Here is a 17493-nt window from a genome sequence, read left to right on the forward strand (position 1 = left end):
CACATCATTTTTTAAACCGGTATTTACGCCAATAATTTAATTTTAAAAGTATTGTATTGATGATAGTCAACTTCAAACGCTTCACACTAAGAGTTCAACATTATTAGCAAATGTGAAGAAGAAACAGATACAAACAAGTCAAAATACCGGAACCAGGATGCTTCAGGCATAAAGGTTTTTTGTTCATCTGATCTGAGAAACTTTCTATGCACGTTTTTCCATTCGTATATAGCTGAAACTACAAAATATACCTTCATATTTTTTCACACTCCAAGATAGATATACTCTGTTCATATTACAGCCATAAATATATAAATATATAGAATACATTTAGGACCAGGCATGGGACAAAAATTTATTATTTGTTATTTCGTTACTTTATTCTGGGCTCGTGGGAAAATTATGGGTCTCTCTTTCTTCAAATGACCAACATGAAATCCTTCCATTTTACCAGCTACTCAAAGTACACATCACCTTACCGCTGCCTATAGCACTTAAGGGGGTCATCCCGTGTGAAGGGCGTTTTTTTTGCCTTTTTTTGAAAAATTACTGGATAAAGATAGAAACGTGATTTTCACCATATATTTACTGATATCTCTAGTATATGCGATAAATTTTTCAGCTTGATATCCTAGCTAGTTTTCGGAATACGTGTCAATTTATGCACCCATCTTCAAAAAAGGTGTTTTTCTGCTGCCACGCTGGAGGGCGCTGTGTTCATCTGACGAGAAAAAATTAAACGGCATTTTAATGTGGACAATATTCCACGGTCCGCAAACTAGGATAATTAGAAAATATTAAAAGGTAAATTTTTGGTGGGCTTTTAAACTTCATTTTTTGGATTTTGGTGTTTTTTTACGGCTTTTTTTATGAGTAAAAAAAAAACTACCCGTCTGATTGCAATTATCCTAGTTTGCGGACCCTAGAAATATGTATTAAAGAAGTCGTGAAAATTTCAAAGAATTTGGTTGGATAGATTTTGAGCTATGGTGGCAGCCGATTTTCAAGATGCAGTTTCGTGAAAAACGCATTTGAAAATTTAAATGTGATTATCAACAGTAAAATTTTAAGTCACCATTAATCTGCTATACCTGGTCCATAGAGGGCACCCTCCGTTTCTTCAAAAAAGTCTTGTAAGGCCGATTGTTGCTCTCTGGTTTCAATTCTAGCTCTTTTAGCGAGGTCAGTCGATCGTCGTTCGGACCGCCAAATTCGCGCTTCATTCCGGGGTTGGCATAAACCCGACATATGTGACCAACTTGACATCCCATTGTCACTAGGATCTTGAGAATGCCATTTAATCCTTCATTGAAAATAATTACAGCCAGAAAAGTGGCTATTTCTACGACCTTGGCCCCAGAATGAAGGTGTTTAGGAGCGAAAGTCCAGATCAATGCATTTAACGACTCATTGTTATTCTGGGTCTCTGCTCCTAAACATCTGTTCAACAGATCATCTCGTGACAAATCTTCGTAGATTGGTTTGATGACTGTTTGTTCTTCCTCAGTCAAAGGTGCCTTCTCGTGGTGGAAACTATGCAGTTCTCCTTTAGCTCCCGCTTCGCGCCATTTGCACCAACTGTCCTCGCCTGCTGGATAATTTTGATGCTGAGGATTTTCGTCTGTAGAACATTTATGGAAGAAAGTTTCCCAAATATCTTGCTTCATTCCTTCTATCGAATTTGCGTGTCGACGAATAGCTAGCCCAAAAAATGTAGTGTAGTAGTAGTTATTAGTAAGTTTTCCAGCCCCTTTTCCACCAATGCCTTTGCGATTCTTCTTTACATTTCTAAGCCGCGTTCCCATTCTTTTTTCGACATGTCCTACGCATTCCTTTTTAAGGTTTTGTGTAAAACAAAACCTTATTAAAATCGATTCAATGTCTGTCTGTCTGTCTGTCTGTCTGTCACACGCATTTTTCTCCAAAACGACTAAACCGATTCAAACGAAATTTGGTGGACAGATGGGAACTATGAAATCCCACGCATACAGCGAGTGGCATAAATTTAGGTGGAGTTTAAAGGGGGGCTCCCCATACATGCAAAGGGGGGATTCAAAAAGTTTTTTCACCGGATATAGTTGTATAGGGTATCAAATAAAAGGTCTCGATTTGTACGAAACTGACATTAGTATTGGCATAAATTGCAAAGTGCGTGAGTAAGGAGTCAAAATGTACGCATTTGAAGTGAGACAGGACTCATTTTCGGAAACTACCCAACCCAAAAATCCGAAAGAAATCAGGGTGGTGCGCCTAGATGAAATCTAGGATTCAAAATATGTCCCATTCCGATATCTGCTCAAATAAACTTACTAATAGTATATTACTACTTTTTAGAAATTTACTGAAAAACCCCCCTTAGATTCATCCTAGGTCTTCCGAATTTTGTACCAGTATAGGGGAAAATATTTCGTATATACGTGCTAAATTTCATGGAAATCAGCCAATTAACGCCAAAGTTATAGCAGTTCAAACTTAGCAATTTCGCCGAGTTTACTGCTTCCAAAGCCATGCAAATCACATGCTGACGTCATAATTACCCGGAATAATTGACATTCGCGTGGAATATTAAAGTCACATTTATGAAGAATCTATTTATCTGCAGCCCTTCTAATCTAATCTAATCTTCGAGAGATGTCCCATTCCGGTATCTGCTCAAAAAATTTACTAATAGTATATTATCAACTTTTAGAAATAGACTAAAAAACTCCCCTTAAGTTCATCCTAAGTGTACTAAATTTTACACCGACATAGAGGACAGGACAGGTGCATACACATGCCAAGTTTCATGAAAATCCAACTATTAGCGGGAAAGTTATAGCAGTTATAGCAGTAATTAACAGCATTCTAAGCCATACAAATAAGATGCTGACGTCATAATTAACGAGAATAATTGAAATTCCAGTGAAATATTAAAATTCCATTCCATTTTTAAGGTTTTGTGTGAAACAAAACCTTATTAGAATGGTGACGGTGTCTGTCTGTCCGTCTGTCCGTCTGTCTGTCTGTCTGTCTGTCTTTTTTTTTTTTTTTTTTTTTTTTTTTTTTTTGAGGAGGTGGAAATCTTCAAAAGACACTGGTCTGGACACACCAGCGTGTGGGATTTTTACCCACTAAAACCACCCCCGACTCCCTCCCTGCCCCGCGGCACCACCGTAAGGTATTACATCACGGGGCGGAGTCAGCTCACTCTAGCTTAATCCCATTTCTTCTATACGCGGCGCACGTGACCGCGCTTTTCTGCTTTCCTCTGCCTTTCGCAACTTATCTTGAATCGATGCGATCATGGAGTTGACCGCATCCCAATTCTCTTGATGTGCTAGCATTTTCGGCACCAGATTTTCTGGTACCAGCACCTCTCCTAGAGTCTCCTCTAGGTTCCTCCTTTCTTCCACAAATCTCGGACAGTGGAAGAATACATGCTCTGGGTCCTCTGGGACTCCATCGCAATTTGGACAGTCGGGTGAGGTCTCCAATTTAAACCTGTGAAGGTATTGGAGATATCCTCCATGTCCCGTGAGAAACTGGGTGAGATTATAATTAACCTCACCGTGTCGTCTCTCCAACCACTCCCTGATGGCAGGAATGAGCCTGTGAGTCCACCGACCCTTTCCCGAGCGTTCCCACTGCTCTTGCCATCTATTTATGGATCTCTCCCTCTCAGCCTTCTTCGTCTGCAATAAGGGAGAGATTGGCTTCGCATGGTATATATTCGCCATCTCATCTGCCAAGATGTCAATGGGCATCATTCCAGAGATGACGAATGCTGCATCATCTGAGACAGTCCTGAAGGCAGAGCATACCCTCAGGGCTGTCCTCCTGTAGACTGCATTCAGTTTGCTAGTGTTAACTGACATCCGCAATGCCTCGCTCCAAACTGGGGTCGCATAGAGCATAATTGAGGTCACCACCCTGGCTATAAGCAACCTAGAGGTATGCCGTGGCCCTCCCACGTTCGGCATCATCCTGGCCAGGGCCATACTGGCAGTGGATGATTTATCGCAAACATACTGTACGTGTTGCTTATAGCTGAGCTTCCTGTCTATCACCACCCCCAAGTATTTGATGGCCGGCTTGGAAGTGATGATATGATTCCCGACTCTAACACAGGCGTAATTTCTCTTCCGGCGCTTCGTGATGAGGACCGCTTCCGTTTTTTCCTCCGCAAGCGTCAGACCAGAGCTCTCTAACCAGCATTTGACAGCACTGATTGCCTCGCTTGAGTATAACTCAGCATCTTCGAGATGCTTTGCGACAACAACCAGTGCAATGTCGTCAGCGTAACCCACCACTGTGGCTTCCTCCGGAAGGGGAAGATTAAGTACATCGTTGTACATGATGTTCCACAGTAGTGGGCCCAATACGGAGCCCTGCGGGACACCCGCGGAAACGACGTACTCCTGCGGTCCGTCATCAGTGTCGTACCAGAGTCTCCTTTCAGTTAAATAACTATCGACAATTGCGGCGAGGTAGGCGGGAATACCAACCTTCGCTAGGGATTTCCGGATTAGATTCCAATTGGCCGAATTGAATGCATTTTTCACGTCCAGGGTTACTACCACGCAATATTTGCTGGTACTACCCTTTCCGTGGATTGCATCTTCGGCCAAGCCAGTAACCAATTTGATGGCATCAATGGTTGATCTGGCTTTACGGAATCCATACTGCCGATGTGAAAGGCCGCCTTGGCTCTCAACTACTGGGAGTAATCTATTATAGATTACCCGCTCTAGCATTTTCCCCACCGTGTCCAAAAGACATATGGGTCGGTATGAGGATGGTTCACCTGGTGGTTTACCAGGCTTAGGCAGAAGCACCAACTTCTGCCGCTTCCATACCGCTGGAAATATTCCCTCGGACATGCACGCTTCGAGCAACTCAGCAAACATGTCCGGCCTGGATTTCACGGCAAGCTTAAGGGCCTTATTCGGTACTCCGTCCAGACCCGGTGCTTTATTGTCTCCTATTCTGCCGCAGATCTCGAGGAGCTCGTCTCTGGTGACTGGCGGGATTGCCGTCACATTCAGAGGTGGTTGGAATGTGTCGGTGTTCTCCTCTTGCTGGGGGAATAACCCCTGGATGATTTTCAACAAGAGGGCGGGGCACGTGATCTGCGGAGACGAACGGCCTCTAAATCGTCCCATCACGATTCCATAAGCTCTTCCCCACGGATTTACGTCCGCTTCTGAGCAGAGCTCCCTAAAGCATTTCCTCTTGCTTCGCTGGATGGCGAGCTTGAGGGTTTTGCGGGCTGCCTTGTAGGCGCACTCTTTCTGCCCTTGATCTACTCTACCTACCGCCCTCTGAGCCGCTCTTCTCGCTCGGTGGCAGGCTGATCGAAGGCCGGTCAGTTCATCATTCCACCAGTAGTTTGGTCTTCTACGGGGGAATGCGCACCTCCTAGGCATGGACGCATCACATGCTTTGGCGATGCATTGAGCCAGATGGACAGCTCTTTCCGTAGAGGCGCCTGCTATATCAGGTTGATCCAACCACACCTCTAAGAAGCTCTGCTCATCCAAAGATTTTGCAGACCAGCCTGAAATCTTTTTCGGTTTCGGGCATGATAGCTCTTTGCCCTGAGGTTCGACACATGTCTCAAAGAAAACTGCCTGGTGATCGCTGTGGGTGTAGCGTTCACTGACGCACCAGGACATACCACGCGCCAGCGAAGGGCTGACAAAGGTCAGGTCTACAACCGAGCCTGATCCCCCTTTCTGGAAGGTGTTTACAGCACCTTCGTTAGCCAAAACTGTCTGTCTGTCTGTCTGTGTGTCTGTCTGTCTGTCTGTCTGTCTGTCTGTCTGTCACACCCGATTTATTCGGAAACGGCTAGACCGATTGTCACGAAAATTGGTGAGAGTATGTAATCTGGTGATCCCTTTACATGCAGTAAGTGGCGCCATCTTGCGTTAAGTTTAAGGGGGGGCTCTCCGTACATGTGAATGGAGGGTGCAAATTTTTTTTTCACAGAATGTAGCCAAGTAGGGTATCAAATGAAAGGTCTCAATTAGTACTTTTCGAATCTGGTTCAATATTTGATATTAGATGAAACATAGGGGAGTCAGGGTTGAAAATATGACCCACAAAAAGTGTAACAGGTCTCGTTCTCAGAACCTATCCAACCGAAAAATCTGGAAAAAATCACAGTGGTGCATCTCTACGAAATCTAGGCCTCAAAATATATCCGGTTCCGATATATGCACAAATAAAGTTAATAATAGTATATTTCCACATTTTAGAAATTTACCCGGCACCCCCCTTATGTTCATCCCAGGAGCACAAAATTTGGCATAGGTATAACGAAGAATATGGTGCACAGTTTGGTCAAGTTTGAAGAAAATCCAACTATTATTAACAAAGTTACTGGGAGTGAAACTTTACAATTTTTTGTGAATTTCGTGCACTCTACAACCCGCATGACGTCATCATCACATATCAATTCGTCAATACCACAACGAAATGAATTTTTATGAATTGGGTCGCAGACAATTATTTTGTTTTAGTTTTTAAGGTTTTGTGTGAAACAAAACCTTATTAGAATGGTGACGGTGTCTGTCTGTCCGTCTGTCCGTCTGTCTGTCTGTCTGTCTGTCTGTCTGTCTGTCTGTCTGTCTGTCTGTCTGTCACACCCGATTTATTCGGAAACGGCTAGACCGATTGTCACGAAAATTGGTGAGAGTATGTAATCTGGTAATCCCTTTACATGCAGTAAGTGGCGCCATCTTGCGTTAAGTTTAAGGGGGGGCTCTCCGTACATGTGAATGGAGGGTGCAAATTTTTTTTTCACAGAATGTAGCCAAGTAGGGTATCAAATGAAAGGTCTCAATTAGTACTTTTCGAATCTGGTTCAATATTTGATATTAGATGAAACATAGGGGAGTCAGGGTTGAAAATATGACCCACAAAAAGTGTAACAGGTCTCGTTCTCAGAACCTATCCAACCGAAAAATCTGGAAAAAATCACAGTGGTGCATCTCTACGAAATCTAGGCCTCAAAATATATCCGGTTCCGATATCTGCACAAATAAAGTTAATAATAGTATATTTCCACATTTTAGAAATTTACCCGGCACCCCCCCTTATGTTCATCCCAGAAATACAAAATTTGGCATGAGTGTAACGAAGAATATAATGCACAGTTTGGTCAAGTTTGAAGAAAATCCAACTATTATTAACAAAGTTATTGGGGGTGAAACTTTACAATTTTTTGTGAATTTCGTGCACTCTACAACCCGCATGACGTCATCATCACATATCAATTCGTCAATACCACAACGAAATAAATTTTTATGAATTGGGTCGCAGACAATTATTTTGTTTTAGTTTTTTAGTTATTTGTCAACCAGACATGTGTATATGTAGGTATATAATATATGCGTGCTAATGAACTTTGCGGCTAGTGCCTAATTCAGATAGTTATAAGACGTAAATCGGATATATGGGTACGATAAATTTAGATATGTGCATATATGTGTACAGCAGGTAATAGGCAGTTTGTTTGTTTAGGGTGAGCATGATATCTATGGCTCTAATATGTACGTATGTCTCGTAGTTTGGAAAAATATGAAGGATTATGTTGGATTTGTAGCTATATACGGACAGAGAAATGTGCGTCTCTTACATAACACAAAACCTTTATACCCGAAGCGCGAGCTTCCGGTATTCCGACTTGTTTATATTTGATGTTGGTTAAATTGTTTTCATTCGCTAATAATATTAAACTGAGAGCGTGAAGCGTATGAGGTTGACCATTATCAACACAGGGCTTTCCATCAAATGATTTATTTAAATCGCTTTCTAGAAAATAGAAGGCAATGGAATTTTTAGCTATATTACACGGAGCTGTCGTGCGCTCGTCGCTCCTCACATCTTTTTCTTTTTCTTCAGCCTTCAGTTCACAAGCGGGGTCGGCTCGTGATGATCGGTTTCATCATTTTGTTTTATGACATGCCTCACCAGGATGTAATCGCGAGACCTTTAAATCCCCATCCAGCGTATCAAGCCACCATTGTTTTGGCCGGCTTTTTGGTTGCGTACGATTGCTTTCGATCTTCTGATCAATACTGGTTGTTGAATTCGAAAACGCCTCTCTTGCAGTTTTTCCACGATCGATGCAAACCCATATCGATCGCGGATATTCTCATTTCAGACGTAATCGAAACGTGTCACGCCACCAGTGCAATGCAACATCTTCGTCCCCATTACCGGAAGACGCCGTTCATTGTCCTTTAAAGTCGGCCAACACTCAGAACTATAGAGAGTGGCAGACGGACGACATTGCAGTAAATTTTAAATTTGGGACGTGCGCTGATACGTCGATCAAAAAGAACACCAGTTGGGGAATGCCACTTCATCCAGGTTGCATTAATGCGTGAAACAATTTCATTACGCAGTTCTCCATTGCCTGATAGCGTTGACTCGAGATATTTAAATTGCTGAGTTCTAGCAATGGCAGTAACCTGCCCTTCGAGATACTTAAATCGCTCATTTCTGGCAATGGCAGTAACCTGCCCAGAACTGAACGATTTCAATATCTCGGGTCAATGTTATAAGCCAATGGAGAACTACGCTATGCTCCTCACATAGGGAAACACAAAACCTTTTATACCTGAAGCGTCAAGCTTCCGGTTTCCCGACTTGTTTACTACTACGTATATTTTATTATTTGCAGAAATTTGTAGAAATATCGGAGGAAACTCCAGCAAAGTTCAATATACAATATACAAAACTTGTCGCAATTGGAACATCCATGTTCATGCTTGCTAAAAGTTTCTTTCCTGATGTTGATGCGAAGTCCTTTTTCTTCTCTGATAAGTATTGATTCCCATGAAATACTCGTTTTTTAGTATGAGTATGACGTTGAACGTTAAAGCGATCTCTCTTCGTACGATCCATTTAAAAAAATCACTGAACACACAAACAGGACAATACTTAGAACAAAATATAACTGAGTATAGCTTGAAAGCCTTTCAGTGCTCACTCTAGACTGGATTATCCTTTTTATGTCAAACAGCAAATAAGTTTAGACAATTGATTGATTTTCCATCTTTTTATATTTATACCTGTGTTCGAATTTATAAGGCTCAGGTAAAAAACTAACAGGTAAAAAAAAATATAAAATAAGATATAATTCATGCAATAAAAAAATCGATTTCTCCAACCCGACACACGGGATGACCACCTTAAAAGGTGTATCAGTCAACAACGGGTTGGCTCATATGAAGGTTTATCAACTTCTGTCATTCTCGTGATGCTGGAGAGATCTCTACAAAGCATGATTTACAAACTTTGCAAACGTGTCCGACTTTGTCTTTGCCGCGAGTTTTGAGACCTTATTTGGTTTCTGTATTCATGGGACATCTGCTCCTGTGTTTGTAATTGTTTACAATTATATAAATGGACATGGAAAAAATCCAATCGTACACGTATGAAGACAAAAACAACAGGCCTCTCAACGTTATGACTACGGAATTCCACCCAACGTGTCAAAAGATGACATTGTAGAAGATATATTGAAAAAAGAAAAAAAAATCAATAAAAAGGGAGAAACAATAATTAGTAAGCGAGGACTCCCACTGTTCATGCTTACGTTCGGCAATAGTGAAGACCCAAAGAAAATTCACAACTTAAGAGCTATCCTTAATATCAAGAAGCACTGAGAAAAATTAGCGACCTACACCACACTACAAAGAATGCTAAAGTTTCAATCACTCACAAAGGAAATCCAAGTTGTGTCAAATGAGCTGGTGACCATGAAACTTCAAAACGGCCAAACAAGAGAGCTTCCCCGACAAAATGTGTAAATTATAATTTCCAACACCCAACCAATTACAGAGGCCGTGAAGTAGAGAAAGAATAACAGCAGCAAAGACGCAAAGGACCGCTGCCACCAAAGTTGGCTGCTCCCAAAAAACAACAAACTGAGCCACGCAAAAGCAACCTACCGCCTGTTGTTAAATCCGAGAAAATAAAATACTCGCAGGTGGTCAGGCAAAAAAAATGACGACGGTAATCAAATACTAAAAACTAATTTAGGCAGACTTGACATTGTAAATAGAAGCCTTGGCGAACAACAAAGAGTAAATAAACATATTTTTGACAAACTTAGTAAGTATAACGTAAGGAGACAAAAATTTAGCAAGAAAACCAAATGACAAATGTCCTGAAAATCATAACGTGGAACGTTAATGGACTGTAATAGCACCTACCAGAGTGCTTAATACTGAAAAGATAGGCATTTTTCATAATACTGAAAAGATAGGCATTTAAAAACCAATTCGAATTTATTAACTTAAACTTTAAACTTTAACTTTAAAAAACCTTTTCATATATTACAAATTACTTTTAGGTGTTTACACCGCCGCGGTTGGAACAGAAGAGACCGGCTTATTTCCATGCGGTCCTTACTGTTCCAACCAACGGCATTTTTCCAGCGCTAATTCTCCACTCCCTTGGTGCGTTCTAAAATGCGTGAGTGGAGAGTTCCGCGCCATCGACCCGTCTGCATCCGCAACATTCGAAATAAATTTCGAATGCTGCAGATCCTGCCGCGCTTATATGGCATATGCTTTATCTCAGAAAACCACCTCACGGGACCTATGAATGCTAAAATCATGGCTTTTGTTCATATAATGCAAAACATCCCAGTCGACAAACTGCAATTTTCGTTGAAGAGGATATCAGAGACCACGAAGAACAGAAAATTGAAGATGAAAAAATGCAGCTTGTGACTGTTGGCGTAAAACTATTTAACAGAGTTGTGAATATCTGGATTCTAGTGATCTACATTAACAACATCCAGAGGCAGAGCATTATTTGCTATTCCGTAGGAAGAGCACAAAAGTGCAATTTCCACTCCAGCGGTAAGCCTACATACTGGCGGACTGACAATGATTAATATAAAACTATAATGTCCGACCACTCGCCTGTTATGATGCTGGTCAGCGAAAAAGTGAGGAGAAAAGATTATCCCCTAAGCTGACTAATAGACAAACTTAGTTTGTAGTATTGAAAAAGCAAGCACATCCAAGAAAGTGTTTGCATGAATGAGCAAATCAACACTGTTCATCAACTAGAGCAGGAGATTGATCTGATAACAATGAAGATACAACAGGTGCCTTGGAAAAGTACTGCTGCTCATTATGAACTGAATATGCAGAGATTAGTGTACTAATTGCAGAGAAACGTAGAGCTCGCAAACTATGGCAAAGGAACCACACAACGGAAAAAACACTAAACTTTCTGACAAACAAGCTAAAGGCCTTAATTAACAAATATAGAAACGAATCTATCAATAGATATGTCTCAAATGTTACAGCACAAAACACAAAGGCTACTCTCTGTAGAAGACCGCGAAAGATCTAAAAAGATCCAGACCTGAAATTCCACATATTTAAGGAGAACGGACGATGAGTTCGTTCTGCACAAGATAATATGAAGCATATAGAAAGTATATTTCAGTCTCTATATACATAAGCGTCTGCATGCTTAACCCCAGTCAGAAAAGTGGGCCATTACCCAATACGTCGTGTAAAACTAAAGGAGCCGAGGACAGAAATTAAACCAAATATGCCTCCAAATTAAACTCCTTGCTATAAACTTATTACAGGGAGAGTACTAAAGGAACTGCCAGAAACGGGTTTAGTCAAATTATTACAAATAATTAATGCAGCTTTCAGACAAGAATACGTCCTTGACAATGGAAAGTGCCCGAAGTTATAATGGTCCTTAAACCAGGGAAGGAACTAAGTAGAGTCGAATCGTATCGACCAATAGATGCACAAGAACACGAATCCAATAGAAAACAAGTCGGGAAACCGGAAGCTTGACGCTTCAGGTATAAAAGGTTTTGTGTTTCCCTATGTGAGGAGCATAGCGTAGTTCTCCATTGGCTTATAACATTGACCCGAGATATTGAAATCGTTCAGTTCTGGGCAGGTTACTGCCATTGCCAGAAATGAGCGATTTAAGTATCTCGAAGGGCAGGTTACTGCCATTGCTAGAACTCAGCAATTTAAATATCTCGAGTCAACGCTATCAGGCAATGGAGAACTGCGTAATGAAATTGTTTCACGCATTAATGCAACCTGGATGAAGTGGCATTCCCCAACTGGTGTTCTTTTTGATCGACGTATCAGCGCACGTCCCAAATTTAAAATTTACTGCAATGTCGTCCGTCTGCCACTCTCTATAGTTCTGAGTGTTGGCCGACTTTAAAGGACAATGAACGGCGTCTTCCGGTAATGGGGACGAAGATGTTGCATTGCACTGGTGGCGTGACACGTTTCGATTACGTCTGAAATGAGAATATCCGCGATCGATATGGGTTTGCATCGATCGTGGAAAAACTGCAAGAGAGGCGTTTTCGAATTCAACAACCAGTATTGATCAGAAGATCGAAAGCAATCGTACGCAACCAAAAAGCCGGCCAAAGCAATGGTGGCTTGATACGCTGGATGGGGATTTAAAGGTCTCGCGATTACTTCCTGGTGAGGCATGTCATAAAACAAAATGATGAAACCGATCATCACGAGCCGACCCCGCTTGTGAACTGAAGGCTGAAGAAAAAGAAAAAGATGTGAGGAGCGACGAGCGCACGACAGCTCCGTGTAATATAGCTAAAAATTCCATTGCCTTCTATTTTCTAGAAAGCGATTTAAATAAATCATTTGATGGAAAGCCCTGTGTTGATAATGGTCAACCTCATACGCTTCACGCTCTCAGTTTAATATTATTAGCGAATGAAAACAATTTAACCAACATCAAATATAAAAAAGGGCTAGGGAGAATTAGATTCTTCTTGAATGGAATTTTAATATTTCACTGGAATTTCAATTATTCTCGTTAATTATGACGTCAGCATCTTATTTGTATGGCTTAGAATGCTGTTAATTACTGCTATAACTGCTATAACTTTCCCGCTAATAGTTGGATTTTCATGAAACTTGGCATGTGTATGCACCTGTCCTGTCCTCTACGTCGGTGTAAAATTTAGTACATTTAGGATGAACTTAAGGGGAGTTTTTTAGTCTATTTCTAAAAGTTGATAATATACTATTAGTAAATTTTTTGAGCAGATACCGGAATGGGACATCTCTCGAAGATTAGATTAGATTAGAAGGGCTGCAGATAAATAGATTCTTCATAAATGTGACTTTAATATTCCACGCGAATGTCAATTATTCCGGGTAATTATGACGTCAGCATGTGATTTGCATGGCTTTGGAAGCAGTAAACTCGGCGAAATTGCTAAGTTTGAACTGCTATAACTTTGGCGTTAATTGGCTGATTTCCATGAAATTTAGCACGTATATACGAAATATTTTCCCCTATACTGGTACAAAATTCGGAAGACCTAGGATGAATCTAAGGGGGGTTTTTCAGTAAATTTCTAAAAAGTAGTAATATACTATTAGTAAGTTTATTTGAGCAGATATCGGAATGGGACATATTTTGAATCCTAGATTTCATCTAGGCGCACCACCCTGATTTCTTTCGGATTTTTGGGTTGGGTAGTTTCCGAAAATGAGTCCTGTCTCACTTCAAATGCGTACATTTTGACTCCTTACTCACGCACTTTGCAATTTATGCCAATACTAATGTCAGTTTCGTACAAATCGAGACCTTTTATTTGATACCCTACACAACTATATCCGGTGAAAAAACTTTTTGAATCCCCCCTTTGCATGTATGGGGAGCCCCCCTTTAAACTCCACCTAAATTTATGCCACTCGCTGTATGCGTGGGATTTCATAGTTCCCATCTGTCCACCAAATTTCGTTTGAATCAGTTTAGCCGTTTTGGAGAAAAATGCGTGTGACAGACAGACAGACAGACAGACAGACATTGAATCGATTTTAATAAGGTTTTGTTTTACACAGAACCTTAAAAAGCAGATATGCTCAATCATTTTTCTCAATGTCACCTAGCCGTTCGATAAGATGTGGCATGAAGGTTTTTTGTATAAATTTCATAGGGACCTCCTTAAAGAATTTTTCGATACCTTAAAATCATATGTATCGGAGTGAAATACGAACTAACCTACTCTGAACTGAAAGTATTGCTGGTGTACAGCAGGGCAGTATCTTGGGCCCAAGATTGTTTCGCCTGTATACCAATGATATACCTTACTGTGAAGAAGCCAAAAAAGCGAGATTTGCGGACGACACTGTTATCCTTATCATGGGTAAAATTACGGCATAAGCAGAAATAAAGTTACAAACAAAATTATAGAATAAACCAAGAAATTAAAATTAAAATTAAACGAAACCAAATCGACAAATAATAACTTCACAAACAAAAAAGAGAATCCAGATAAAGCCATCAGAAACGGAGAAGATATGCCACAGGCATATACACAGGTGAGGCCAAATATTTAGGTATGACACTCGACGGACATTTGATTTCCGGCAGAATGAGCATATTGGAGCGATGGGTTGAGTATTTCGATTAATTGCTCAACAACCAAAATATCGGCGAATTAGAAGTCCCGCCAACTGAAGACGACGGACAAATACTGCCGCCACCAAGCGTGGAAGAAACAGTCCGTGCAATCCATCGGCTTAATCATAAGCCGCCAGGAGCCGATGGAATTCCGAACGAACTGGTTTAATATACATACATAAAAAGGGAGATATCGCACAGTGCAGCAATTATAAAAGTATCATGTTGCTGAGTACCATCTATAAGATATTCTCCACTATCGTGCTAGCCCGGATAGCCCCATATGCCCAGAACATCATTGGCCCATACCAAAGAGGCTTCACTCCAGGCAAATCAACAACAGATCAGATTTTCTCTGTGCGGCAAGCGATGGAAAAACTGTTGGAATATCGACATGAGTTGCACCATCTTTTCATCGACTTCAAGGCCGCTTATGATAGCATAGCCAGGGTGAAATTGTACACGCCATGAGAGAATTCGGTATTCCGGCGAAACTAATAAGACTGACTAGGCTACCCTGACCAATGGGCAAGGCCGGATAAAAGCAGCAGGATCCCTCTTGAGACCATCGACATCAAGAACGGTCTAAGACAACGGGATTCCCTATCATGCGTCGTCTTTAACCTGGCCCTGGAAAAATTGGTCCGTGATGCTGGTGTAAATGCGAGGGACCCAACTACTGGGCTGCACATCAATGAAGGCAAGATATGGTAATATATGGTGGCAACGTCTGCACCAAAAACCAACCAACCAACAACATCAAATCGCACGTCAAACGGAAAGAATAAATATAGACTTTAACTTTGAGACTGTTGATAATTTCTCCCCTCTAGAGTTGAAAATCACAACAGCTATGACGATGAAATTCGCGCACGATTGTTGTCAACCAACAGAGCCTACTCCAGCTTACAAAAACTTTTCCGCTCGAAACGTCTGACCATAGTGTCAGCTCTTACTGTACAAGACAATGATCTTGCCAGTGCTCATGTATTCCTCGGAAACTTGGGTTCTTAGCAACAAAAATTGCAAATGATGCATTAATGATGATTACTCGATGCTAAGCTCATGATGCACTTGCTACTGGGGAGAATTCCCAGCTGACCAAAAACAACATGCTGCTAATTTATAAGCACATCCTAAGGCCAATATGGGCGTTCGGCATTCAGCTGTAGGACTGTACCAAATAATCAAACCTGAAGGTCATACAACCGTATCAAAATAAAGTGCTTACAAGTACAGGTTCTTTCGTAATAAGGATCACCATAAGGACCTGAAAGTGAAGTTGGTTAGTGAAGTCATCAAACACCAAGCAATTAAACGTAGCCACCGACCATGAGAATAACGCAATCCGAAAATTGACTGATATCGTTAATATAATGAGACGACTGAAAAGAGTAAAGCAAAAGGATTTGCTAACATAAAGGATGCTGATATAAGTTACTCAGGAACAGCCAGTTCCTCACCGAAGCTAACCAGAGTGCTTAGTCGTAGCTTGGCGAGAGGTAGTTTTAGTAGGTAAAAATCCCACACTCTCAGGGATGGTGAACACTGAGGTTAGTCTTTTGAAGATTTTCCACCTCTTAAAAAACAAAAAAAAAATTATCGCATTCCATTAGTGGATGTGATGCTACCCGCTGCAGTTGGAGCACATCAGCACCAAAAATCTGAGACTGATACGTCCATGGGCGGTACATTCCATAGAAGATCCTATTCTGATGTCTTCCAGTGAATTACGGCCCGTCAGAATAACCACAATGCTTCTGCCAGTGTTCCTGATTTTCGAAATGATAAGCTTTGCCATATCTTCATTTGTTTATGAAGGGATAGGTTTGATGTGTTTAGCAGCATGAAGGCTCTGCCGCCTGCCTATATGGGAAGCTTCTTCCAAACCCTCATTGCTAGTTTCAAGCCGGGTATGGGAGAAACTGAACCCTATTTTGCTAAATCGTCCGAGTTCTCTACTTCGAGATTCAATACAGTAGAACCGCTTTGGCTACTCACTCAAAGCAGTTCAACCGGACTCCAAACAGAGTTCAATCAATTTATACATTCCTAAATGCTTTTTGAAGTGATCAAAAGACTGCTCAAATGCAGTTTAACTATCGCACAGATTTTGATGCACCTGCTGTGGTCGTAAATCATCGCAGGTTGACGCCCTTAGGATCGTATATAGTTCAGCCTGTTCCAATGGAAAAGCCCACTTCTTGTTTTCATTCAAGGGTGCCATTTTCTGTTTTTGAGCCATAGATGTAGAAAACGTCGGTATATCCTGACACACATTCGTCTGGTTTGTCCCAGTTTTCTCTTCGTTTCAAGATAACATCATATCTTCTACCAAACAGATGTATGGGGATCCATATCGTACTTAAGGCACCGGGTTTACTTAGACACACAGTTATTTGCAGTGTGGCTAGTTTACAGCGGGAACTCTTTTGTTTCACCTTAACCCAACACAATACGGTCACATAAGCGAACATCGGCCTAATGCTAGCAACAGATATCCACTTTACTACCTGAGGTCTAGGTCTCCATGCAGACGCAACTGTCAATCAAATCAACGGCATGTTATGTATTTCTACACACCGTTCCGAGTTCTCGACCGACAACTAGCACAGTAACATTATCCGCATAAGCTTGAGCGTGTATTGGCAGACTTTACAGTTCGCAAAGTAATGAGTCGATCAATATAGAAGTGGCGACAGCACAGCACCTTGGTTGGCTTTCGTTGCTTCTCTGGTAAGGTAGCGATCAATACTCACTTCAGCATAATACTTTAGCATAACGTAGACTCACTTCACTGGATCACAAAGGGAGGACAATCAGCGGAAATTATGTTAAGCTAATCTACCTGAATTTTTTTTAGATTTGAATATTCATCTTTCCCAGCCGCTCTTGCAGTGTCCCAATTCTCGTTCCAACATATTCGTGCTGAAACGTTTGTGGGAACCGCCAATTCTCCCCCTTCCTATGATTCCTGTTCTCTCGGGTGGTATACTTCCAAGAGGGTTTGTATAGACTCTGTAGTTCGTGAAAGTACCGACTGGTTTTCTA

Source organism: Hermetia illucens, chromosome 5 (genome assembly GCF_905115235.1).
Source record: "Hermetia illucens chromosome 5, iHerIll2.2.curated.20191125, whole genome shotgun sequence".
Taxonomy (NCBI): domain Eukaryota; kingdom Metazoa; phylum Arthropoda; class Insecta; order Diptera; family Stratiomyidae; genus Hermetia; species Hermetia illucens.